Genomic DNA, 12009 nt, shown 5'->3' on the forward strand with positions numbered 1-12009 from the left:
CCTTGACCTTCTGGCCACATCTCTTTTGATGCAGCCCAGGAGCCATCCCACACAGCAGCTCTGAAAGGCAAATGCCTACATCTTGAGATACTTTTTCTCTACACTGTTGTGCTCAACTTCTCCGGCTGCTTCCCCACAGAGTCCCAAAGTTTGACATTAAAGCCTTTCTGTGCTAACATGCTTGGCGTGGTGGACAGTAGATCCACAGCTTCCCGAGAGAGCGTCGAAGGACACTGCTGAAGAGCGTCACCACCACCACCATGTTATCACCCAGCGTCACCACAGAAACTCACAGAGACTTCAAATAGGAACATCTCAGCACTGTAAGGGGGCATACTCAGCCATACTCTCCCTTTCAAAGCCTCCCTAAATTTCATACCACTAAAAATGCTCGGCTTTGTGTGAAGAGAGGAAAATGGCAAATACACAATTACTGTAGCTCTCCTGAATGTTTACCATTTTCCATCCTTTTATGACTCCCTCCTCAGAACATCCCCCATCAAGCTTAAAAAGAAAACATTAATCAAGGTCAGACAAAGTTTTGAAAGCAATTAGCTGCAAGTAAAATAAATATAAAAGTAATTCTAACCTATACTTAATGACCAAATGCCTAGTTGTTCCAGTCCAGCACACCCAAAGTCCTTGAGGTGTTGGATGGGGGAAAACGACCCAGCTCCCAGGAAAGTCTTCCTCTCATAGGAACTGCATCCAGTTCAGTATTCCTTTATTTTTCTTTCTCCCTCTTTATAAAAAATTCATTTGGTCACTGGAGGGCCTCAGTTTACTTCTCCACATATGGATTTATCTCCTTTGACCCTTAGATGTGTCCATGCCAATTTCTCTATTCAGTTTCAGTTTTCATAAACTTTCCTCAGCCTAGACAGCTGCTACCTGGTTTTGGCATTTTTGATGTTTTCTGACTTTAATAATACCCTATCTGTCATGTTTAACTAAAAAAAATCAAACAAAAAAACAACAACAAAACAAACAAAAAACCCCAACAACCAAAAACCAACCAAACAAATCCAACCAAACCAAAACAAAAACCAACCCAACCTGCAATTTTGGAAGCATTTGGTTTACTATGAGTTCCTGGCATCTCATCAGATCCTCACCAGGCATCTTCAGATGTCTTATTTATATAGACAAAAAAATCAGATAACACTACTGAAGGGAAATATGCATCTCTTCCCTTTTTCACTTATTAATTTTTAGGATTTCCTAAATATGTCCTCAATGGAATAACAATTGCATTCAGCAAGAAAGCAAACAAACACATGTAGGTTTGCCAGACATTTCTAGCACTGCCAGGGAGATACTTCCAGGTGAACTATGAGCTGCATGGGGCCAGGATGAACCTCTCATTGTTTCCAAATTCTGTGCTCTCTGGCTTTTCCCCACATGCCACACACACCAGTCTTGCCTTGCAGTTCTTAGACTTTGCTACAACCTCTGCTGCAGAAAACATCACCTCAGTTAGCAAAGCTTTTTAGTCTTCTAATAACTTTTCCTGCTCTAGACTACCACTGACTCTTGTGCTCTTCTAAGAAAAGAAGAATTGAAAGGCATTAATCTCCCACAGCAAAGCAATTGTAAATATGTTTAAAAAAAACAGATTTCTTTGCTGATCCTTAAAACTTCAAGATGATTTATCATCCCCAGGGATGGGAATGCTGCTGCATGGCTTTCTCTGCCCCCAAGTAGGGACAGGATCACCTCTGTGTCTAGAATTTGGGCTGTCCGGAATAACCAAAAGAAGTAGAATAACATGAACTAGAGTAAGGTTTATACTATCAGACACAAAAGCATGAACATCCCAAAAGATATACAGATAAAGTTTTCCTGAATTCTGCTGGGAAATGTCTTTCTTCAACATTAAACAACCTCAAGAACAAACAGTCTTGGTTCTTCGGCCAAAAGGGCAAATGGTTGTGTTTTTTTAAAAAATTTTTTGGCAGATCTCTTGCAGTACCTGTCTTGGCAGAGGTGTCCATTTTCCTCCTTCCCTCCTCAGTTTTCCCTCCACCAGCTGTCTTACCTGACCCTGAGGTACTGTTGCACGAGTTCAACTTCACAGATCTCCTTTAAGCAACACACTTGACTGACTCGTGCTTTGCTTACCCAGTCCCTTGAAGAGGGACAGCATTTTAATTCATTCTGAGGAGGATTTTGAGATCTTTGGAAGAATGCTCTGCTACATATGGTGAACAGTCCTTTTGCATCATGTGAGAATTTCTGTCCAGAGCTGGAGGGCAGTTTTCCCCGTCAGTTTAATTCCCACACTAGACCAGTAGAAGTTATTTGTCTTTACTTTAGCAAGACTTTTAACACTGTCTCTAACAAAATCTTCAAAGGCAAGCTGATAAATTACAGGTTAGATAAGTGGACAGTGAGGTGGACTGAAAAGTGGCTGAACTGCCAGGCTCAGAGATCTGTGATCTACAGCAATGGTTTTGGATGCCAAAACCTAGTGTGACCCAGGGTTTAATGCTGGGCCCACTACTGTTTAGCATCTTCACTAACGGCCTCAGTGTTGGGGCACAGCAGACTCAGTGAGTTTGCAGATCATACAAAACAAGGATGAGTGGCTGATACAAGAGATGGATGTGCTGCCATCCACAGGAACCTGAACAGGCTGGAGAAACTGATTGACAGGAACCTCATGAATTGCAGCAAAGTTAAGTGCCAAGTCCTGCAGCTGGGGAGGAACCAACCAGGCACTAAGGCTGGGAGCCAAGCTAGCAATGTGTTCTAGTGAAAAAAAACACCGACAGCCTCCTGGGCTGCATAAGGCAGAGCACTGCCAGCAGGAGATGACTCTTCCCCTCTGCTCAGCCCTGGTGAGAGAGTCGAGTGAAGGACTACAGAGGTCATTAAGGATTCGGACCATATGTCATACAATGAGAGGCTGAGAGAGCTGGGACTGCTCAGCCTGGAGAAGAAAAGGCTCAGGCAGATCTTACCAATGCATTTAAATTTCTGGGGGGTGCAGGGAAGCAGGGCTGGGGGAAGAAAAGCCAGACTGTTCTCTGTGGTGCCCAGTGAGAGGACAAGAGGCAATGGGCACAAACTGAAAACCAGGATAATCCATAAGAAATGCCTTTTTCACTATAAGTGTAGTCAGGCACTGGAAGAGGTCACTCAGAGAGTCTGAGCCATCTCCACCCTTGGAGATATCCAAAGTCAACTGGACACAGGTCTGAGCAACCTTCTTTCACTGACCCTGCTCTGAACAGGAGGTTGGACTAAAGAATCTCCAGAGATGCCTTCTCACCTCAGTCTTTGTGTGATTTTGTGACCCTGGAAGAATACAATGACAGTCTCGTGGCACAGTGTAAATGCCTTCAGCTGCAGCATCCCTCTGGTGGGCTGGGCTGGGACGACTTTTAGATATGTTCTCACTTTAGCCACTGGCAATAACAAACAGTTCCATCTTTGAAAGGTTTTATTTAAAGTTATCGTAAAGGTATTTTTTTTTATTGTCATACAGTGGTCTGGACCTAAAATTGTCCACAATAACACAAGTCTAGCTTAGTTGGCTGTATGAAAAACTAACAAAAGCTGGGATAAAAAGGCCAGAAAGGTCTGGATCATTTCTGTGGATATGGGTGTGATAAGAACTCTTCAATGCTTCTAGTGCCATTGTAGTTTATGCATGACAATGAGGAGAAAGATTCTAAAAATGGGGAAAAGATGCTTCCAGACTAAAAGAGTGTTTGGACTGGATTTTAGTCTGCTACCTCAAACAAGATGAAAAGCCTCTTGGACACTGCTTGGACAGGGTCACTCCATGAGGCAGGGAGAGGACCCAGTGGACTCAAAGGTTATGTCTACATGACTAAATGCTTCTGCATGATAGAGCATCCCTGGCCCTAAGCCAAATTGTAGAGTTAATGTAATCAGGTGGGGATGCAAAGTCTGCTGGAATAGAAGTGGTAGATTATAGAAGCTGGAGGAACCAAATCTTGTCCAGTCTCTGTTCTCTGGAGTCATCTGAGGTGAACTGTCTCCAGAATAGCAGTTGAGTTTTCATTTCAACTAAACCAGTTGGTTCACTCAAAAAAGGTCCAGAGAATGCACTAACATTCACACAAAATGCACAGTGAATGGTCTGGGACCTGGGACTGAACTGAAAGGATTAAATATTTGCAGTAGACAGACTTAAAGCACCAAACACCAGCATCTGTGCAGCATTCTGTTGTTGCCTGGGCTGGCAGGATCCACCGAGTTACCCTGAGGCTTCCATTGTCTTGGTTTTCCTTGACATTTTTATAGTTCATCTGCGGAGCATCTGAGATGGTATCAGACAGAAATTTGATTATGAAAGAAAAACAATACCAAATCAATGCCATGTGCATTAGGTAGATTAACAACTGACTGACAGGTTTGAAATGTAATTACAAGTAGGAAATTATCATCCAGTATCTGAACCTCTAGCGAGGTTGGTTCTTGGCATCGTGCAATTTTACTGCACTTAACCAGTGACTGGGTAGGCAATGAGGACCAGTCCACACTGTGTGCTCAGCTGGTCAAATGAGCTGCAGGTCAGTATGGGCTCACGGACGATCTAATGCAGGTGTCTATAGATAGATCAGGTGTATCACAGTCTAAACCCAGCTATTGGCTGTGTTGTTCTAAAAAGAAGGTCCAAGTGACTCTATGCACTGTAATGTGGAGATTCAAAGGAGATCAATCTTACCCAGAGCACGCTTCTGCTACTTTTTTTTTTTTTTCCTCACAGGCAGGGCTTATGACAACATCCAGTGCCTGGATGTTAAAAATAGACAAATTCAGACTACAAACAAGGCTCAGCATCTTAAATGTAAGATCCATTAAATGTTAGAACAATTTGCCAAGGACTGAGCTAGATTCTTCATCACAGAAAATCCCTGGCACAACTTGCTGGGCAATGCAAAAACCTGGGCAATGCAAAACCCTGATTTACATGACAAGAAAGGAGAAAGCAGTTTCTTGGGAAGTTGGAAGAAATAGGACTAGCGGGAGACATAGGGGAAATAGGACAGAGGCTGAGCTCACTGCTCCCCCAGTTACGCTTTATAGGCAAGAGAATGCATAAGCCACTGTTCAGTTTGTGCATTTTTATTTGGACTGTATCATTCTAAATATTGCTGTGGTGAGAACATATCCAGAATTATAGTGGATAAAACCTGAGGGTCTACTGTCCTTCAAATTGAGTTTTGAGAAAGTACTAAACTGCTAAGAGAATTTAAGATGGTTTTTCCTTAATCACTGCTCCCTGGCACATACCATGAGACGTGCCTTATTGGGATGTGTTGAGTCCACCTGATCACCATTCTTCACACGATTTTCTAGGGACAAATGTTGCTGAACTCGCTACCCAGATACCCAAATTACAGAGATGTTTTAAATATTTACACTCTAGCACTGCGTAAGCTCAGTCCCCAGTAACACAGACCAGCACCTCCCTTGCAGAGCACGCCCTTCCCCACACCCTGAGTGGGGCCCTCCCAGTATCACCAGAAATGTCCGTACCAGGAGACAGATTACCACCAAGCACCATTGCCTGCCACTTCCCAGTCAGATACACACTTCCCCAAGTGGCCAGTGGCCTTTGGGCCCTGGAAAGACACCTGCAGCCTGTCACAGCTCACTACCCACAATGTGACACTGTTGAAGTTGTTGGAAGGTCTTCTGCTGTCAGCGATGGTGCTGTGTGACCTCCTCCAGAAGCCACCTTCCCACATTGTACTCCGGCAAGTTAGAGGTGAAATATCAATGAAGTTTCCATCTCTGATATGTTTGGAGCAGTTCCTAAATCCTCCACACACCCAGGCTGAGGTGGGGCATAAGGCCAAGGCTATAATTGACATCGTGATGTCTGTGGTGCTCCAGGAGGAAACCACCCATGATGCGTGTGCAAAGGTCTGAGCTGTGACTGCCTTGAGTTACCCATACTTGTTTCCACGGGAGGCACCATAATTATACCACCATTGCTCAATCATAGTTATTATTTGAAAGGCCACATGCCTAACATGCTTCACCAGTCATTCCACAGGGCCAGACGAGCTGAGCTTGACTCAATTTGCTTCAGTGCTCCATATTCCCAGCTGCCTTGCAGGCATTGTTCCAGACACAGGAACCAACACAGCCGGCATCAAGCCCAGCTCTCTAGAGAGACCCTGTGGCAGCCTCAGCTCAGTGCTTCAGCAAACCCAGAGTGAGCCTAATCAGTGGTACAAAAAGAGAGTTTTGGTTTGGGCAGCTCAGTTACACCCTGTGAGGACACTGTTGTGCTGACAGGGCAGGTCAAAGTAAATTCTTTGCACCAAATTTATGCCAAATGAATTGGAGAGGTGTTCATGTGATCCATATAAAAGTGCGGTTGAGACTAAAGTGTGAATATTTAAATTATAGTTGATTTCAACTATACCAGCTTAATCATGTCTAATCATTGCTTTGCTTAATTATTACTCATGCTTAATTTTATTTAATTTCTTACTCCATCTGTACTCCTGCATCTTAGGAAGTGACCAAACTGGACATAGAACACAGGCTTGAGCACCTGGGGCATCCCAAGATTTGAGATGATGGAAGCTTGTGCTATTCTGGTAATGGAGAGGACAGCATTGAAACTCACAGGAAAAAAGGGAAAACACAAGAGACCCTTTTGCATTTGCCCCTGTTTGAGATTGTTTTCATTTTGCACATAGTGGATAGACATGTCCTTTGCTTTGCTGAATTCTGCAATTGAAAATATTCATACCACTAATGATCAACAATGAAAATTACCATGGGCCAGCAAAGTAGAACTAGAGTACCTCAGAAAACGGTCAGATGAATCTTATATGCGATAAAGGCTCCTCTTATATATTCTTTGTACAGTGTAACACTAACCAAGCCCTTTTCTAGGCAACAGACAATAACTTCAGACATTGATGTGAGGTGAAGGGTTATATGAATGTGCCAAACTAGAACATAATTATTTTTATTTAATTGGAAAGGCATTATTATTTTGCTTTATTTTTACCACAACATGAGTTGAGTTAATCAGTGACATCAAGACTGGAGGCAGCTTGGGCTGCAGTGATAATGCACTGGTGGAGTTTACAGTCCTGAGGTCAGGTGAAGAGTAAAATCAGAACCCTGAATTTTAGGAAAGAAGAATTCCAGCCATTCAAGGAGTTAGTCAATAGGACTAACTGCCCTCAGGGACAAGGGAGTGGAAGAGAGCTGGAAGATCTTTAAGGGCATTTTCCACAGAGCAAAAGAGCTCTTGATCCCCAGCTGTAAGAAATCAAAAAAGGAAGGCAAGAGAGCAGCATGGCTGAGTTGAGACCTACTGGCCAAACTAAAGGGTAAGAAGGAAACACACAGGCAGTGGAAGCAGGAACAGGTATCCCCGGAAGAGTATAGGGACACTGCCCAGGTGTGTAACTATGGGGTGAGGAAGGCCAAGGCACAGCTAGAACTGTAGTGATAGGAAAAGGGGTAATGGTTTTAATCTGAAGGAGAGATTAGATTTAGATTAGATATAAGGAAGAAATTTTTATAGTGAGGGTGGTGAAACATTGGAACAGGTTGCCCAGAGAGGTGGGATAAAGACCTCCTCAGAGACTCAGGACAGTGAGGATTTATTTTCTCTGTTTTGGCATAAACTTCCTAGGAAAAAAAAGTAATTTTGTGCTTTGGTTTCCCATTGAAGGAACACGGGGATATTACACTCCCTATAAAAACAGAAGGAGGATGATCTTGGAAGAGTTTTAATGCCACAGCAGTACCTCACGGACAAATGCAATCACCCAGCTCAAAGGTGTGCTCTAAGTACCTCCAATTTGATAACAACTGTTTCCCAATGTCTCCCTTCTACTATCTGTGTATTCTCAGATACACATTTCTGCACCATCATTTGATTTTTTTCCCCTGTTTTCCTAACCTGCAAACCCACAGACCAAATTCAAAAGGAGACTCAGGCAGTCCAGATAGCTTAAAAAGTGGAGGAATGCTGACAGACCAGAACAGATCATGGCCTCTTCTCTTACAGCTACTGACTGATTAGGGGTAAGAGAAGGGTTTTTCATACTGTGCCTCTGCCAAAAAGATGAAAGGCAAAAAGAAACCACTGACATGCAAAGTGCAGATTTGGCCAGGTTCTACTTAAGATGATGAAAAAGCCTTTTTTTTTCTTATACAAGTGGAATTAATGTTTTTTATACACCAAGACCTCACGATGAATGTTCTTTTCACTTAGAGAAGACCAGAATAAGCTAAGCCTGGACCACCAACTCCATGTGAAAGAGGAGCGGCCAGCAGGATGTTACCCATTTTTTGGCTACTCCTGTGCCTGGTGTACATTTCTGTTGCTGATTCAGAAACCTGCAGCTCTTTCCTGCTCTCTGTCAGCTGTTTGCCAGCTCACTGCATCAATCAAAAGCATCTCAAGGCAGTGGTGAGCAGCCTCTGGAGCCCTCTGACCCTGCAGATACAATGTCCTGCAGCCCCTGCTAACATTTCTTTGCTCAGTTTTTTCCCATGGTTTGTTGCAGGATGAAATTACCTCTAAAGGGCTATTTCCTGTCTGTAATCTCTTTGAATTTTTAACTGTGGTGTTTTTTATATTTTCTTCAGACATTGGTCAAGCAGACAAAGACAAGGTCAAGCATTTTGTCAAGTAGAAAAAAGATATGAATGCAAAAGGGTGAGGGAAAAAAAAAGCAAGCCCTCTGTATAAAGCACTTCAGACTACTTATGCAGCATATTAGAGAGCAAAAGGAGCTTTCTGGCTCCTATCTGGCTGTTGTTGTAATTGTTAATGTGGTTTTGTTCCATTATTAATGACACCAGAAAAAGAAATCAGGCCTTCCACACAAAGTTGAGAGACTGTCATCTGACATCTTCCAGCAAGAAGGAAGGAAAAAATGCTTAAAATAATGGAAATAAGCAAAGGGAAGGGGAAAGGAAACTTAAAATACTGAGCATATAGCAATAAAATCTGCAGATATCTATAGCAGTGCAGGGATTGTGAGCCAAATCTCTTACAAGCCTTGTAAATCATTGCCAGAGCCTGCTAGTTTAAGGCCACTTGGTAATAAACAAAGAAAAACTCATCTATTACAGTCTGTATTGTATTGCATGATATGTCCTTGTTTCCTGGAACTGCTGTTTGACAAGCGGAGAAAAGTAAAACCAGTAGAGCAGCACTAATGGATGAAACATCTATAACCAGGAGTGGCATATCATTAGCCTCATCTGGGTGTGGTTGGACAGGACTTTAATAAAAAGCTTTGTTAGGAAAATACATCATGAATATGCTAAGGTAAGTAAAATCAGGAATAACACTCTAATCTGGCCTTCCTGTAAAGTTACCCTGAGTTAGCTACCAAATTAGCAATCCCGCAGAAGAGTCAGGCAGGATGCATGCCTTTGCTCTCACCTGGCAGAAACAGCTCCATTGCTGAAGCCTTGCACTGATGCCCAAGCACCAAAGCCCACGACCTACACACCAGCTTATCCACAGCACATCCTCTTCATATTCCATCCCAACAGCAGGAGATACTTGCTGAGGCTCATCCCCCATTGCATTGGGGGTGCTGAGAGGCAGGCAGAGGCTGAGGGAACTCAGAGGGGTCAAGCATCAAACTTAGATTGGCTGCTAATCAATTATACAGCTATCATCAGTACAAGACAAAATGACCTCAGGTTGTGCCAGGGGAGGTCTAGACTGGATATTAGCAAAAATTGCTTCTCCGAAAGGGTTGTCAAGCTTTGGAACAGGCTGCCCGGGAAAATGGTGGAGTCACCATCTCTGCAGGTATTTAAAAGACTGTAGATGTGGTGTTTAGGGACATGTTCAGTTTAGTGGTGGACTTGGCAGTGCTGGGATAACAGTCAAGCTCGATGAACTCAGAGATTTCTTCCAACCTAAATGATTCTGATTCCTTGAAGCCAAGTGATTCTCTCTGTAGTCACTTGTTGATGGGGCTGCACCTCGTGGTTCCCAGCATCAGCCCCCACGGTGCAGCTTGTTATGGCCACACTCCTCCACAGGCTGCTAGCAAGAAGCCTGCCCTGAAAATACCCCCTGCCCTCCGCTGCTCCGCTTCCCCGCCACTGGGCTCACACCCTGCCCAAAGCACTCACCCATTGCCACCATTTCACACGGTGAAACGGTGTATTTCTGTTTAAGAGAAGCCTTATCCCTTTCAGAGGGAATGTTTGCACCACAGAGGAAAGGAGCACTGTTTCCAATGGACTGTCAAGGAGAAAGGAACCAGCCAGCTTTCAAATAAATATGGTTTATAATAGCTTGATTAAATGCTGGGCATTTTGTAATGTCACTGTATTTCTTGATGTGCAGTTTATCTTGGAAAAAACCAACCTCTAGATATTTTATAGTTTTCCTTTTAAAAAGAAGGAATCTAAAAGCTCTTTGCTGGTAATTATTGATGCCAAACACAAACACTCATTTCTTATCCCAGGACTGAACATTTGACCTATACTGCAGAGCCAAAATTCAACGTTTGAGAAGAGCTCCAGATGCAGATTTCAATTTCATGACTCACATCTGTCTTTCCAATAGGGTGGATTAAATCCATGCAACCAGTTTGATACATTTCAAATAGGTGAAGTTCAATTCATTTTATATGAGCAGATGCCTCATATGTTGTGCTGCCAAAATAGGTCACTGGGCCAAAAGCTCAAAAATAATTTAAATAGAGGTTGAAAGAAATGAAAAAGGAAAATCACATTAAGTCACATCACCACGAGACCTTATTTAATGCTTTGAAGCACTTCCATAAAGTGATGGGATCAGGAAGAAGCTTTGCCAGTGGGAATCTCTTCCAGGGGAAGGGCTACACACTTCTTAATTCTCAGCAGTGACACCTGGGCATGATGTTGGCCTGATGAAGCAGAGGGGATTTGGCAAAGCACAGGAGCAGCTCAGACAGATCACAGAAGCTTCTTCAAACGCTTCTTGGTCTCTGGCGGGCGTGGTGCTGTGACCACTTCCTCAGGGAGCCTATTCCAGCACCCAACCACTCTCTGGGTGAAGAACCTTTTTTTAATATCCAAACTATACCTCTCCTGACAGAACTTCAAGCCATTCCCTCGGGTCTTGCTTTTGGTCAGCACAGAGAAGAGATCAGTGTCTGCCCTTCTTCATCCCCTCACAAGGAAGTCGTAGGCTGCAATGAGGTCTCCCTTCACTCTCCTCCAGGCTGAACAGACCAAGTGCCCTCAGCAGCTCCGCATACAGCTTCCCCTCAAGGCCCTTCACCATCTTCACTGCCCTCCTTTGGACGCTCTCCAATAGCTTGATATCTTTCTTATATTGCAGTGACTAAAACTGCACACCATATTCAAGGTGAGGCCACACAAGTGTGGAGCAGAGCGGGACAATCACCTCCTTCAACTGGCTGGCGATGCTTTGCTTGATGCCAGATGGGGTGGAAGGTAAGCAATCCATAGCCTGCCTCTGAAGATTAAGTGCAAATGCACTTCCGTGCAACCCCAGCACCATGGCAGGCTGAAAAACCTATGTGAGATTATATATTTGAGCAGTACGTCCTCACTGGCCTCTCTCCCCCAGTCCCTTTATCTGACTTGTATTGCTGAAGCTTCAAGGGAGACACCAAAATTTGGGGAAGCTGGAGATTTTATTGCACCTGAATAAAATCTGGGCCCTGGAGGCCATGTAGATTGCACCCTCACTTAAGTCCTAGAAGTCTCCTTTAAGGTGTGCAAGAAGGAAGCTGTAATGCCATAGGGAGGTTTTCACCTGGCTGCACATGACAGCATCACACTTGGAAAGCCCCAGTGGGAGCGGGTCCCCCACAGCTGATCCCTGTGCAAGCCCAGCCCTACTCCTGCTCAGCCCCCTGCCAAGAGCTGTGCTTCAGCCACCCAGACCCCCATGGGACTCACCTGTCATCCTCACAGACAACCAGTACCAGGGAAACCTAAACTAGTCCATACAGTGCAGCAGGAGATGTGACTGCCCAGCACAGAGAGCTCTGGCAGATCCCAGCT

This window comes from Pipra filicauda, unplaced genomic scaffold (genome assembly GCF_003945595.2).
Source record: "Pipra filicauda isolate LSUMZ 115617 unplaced genomic scaffold, ASM394559v2 scaffold184_size3518187_pilon, whole genome shotgun sequence".
In the NCBI taxonomy this organism is placed as follows: domain Eukaryota; kingdom Metazoa; phylum Chordata; class Aves; order Passeriformes; family Pipridae; genus Pipra; species Pipra filicauda.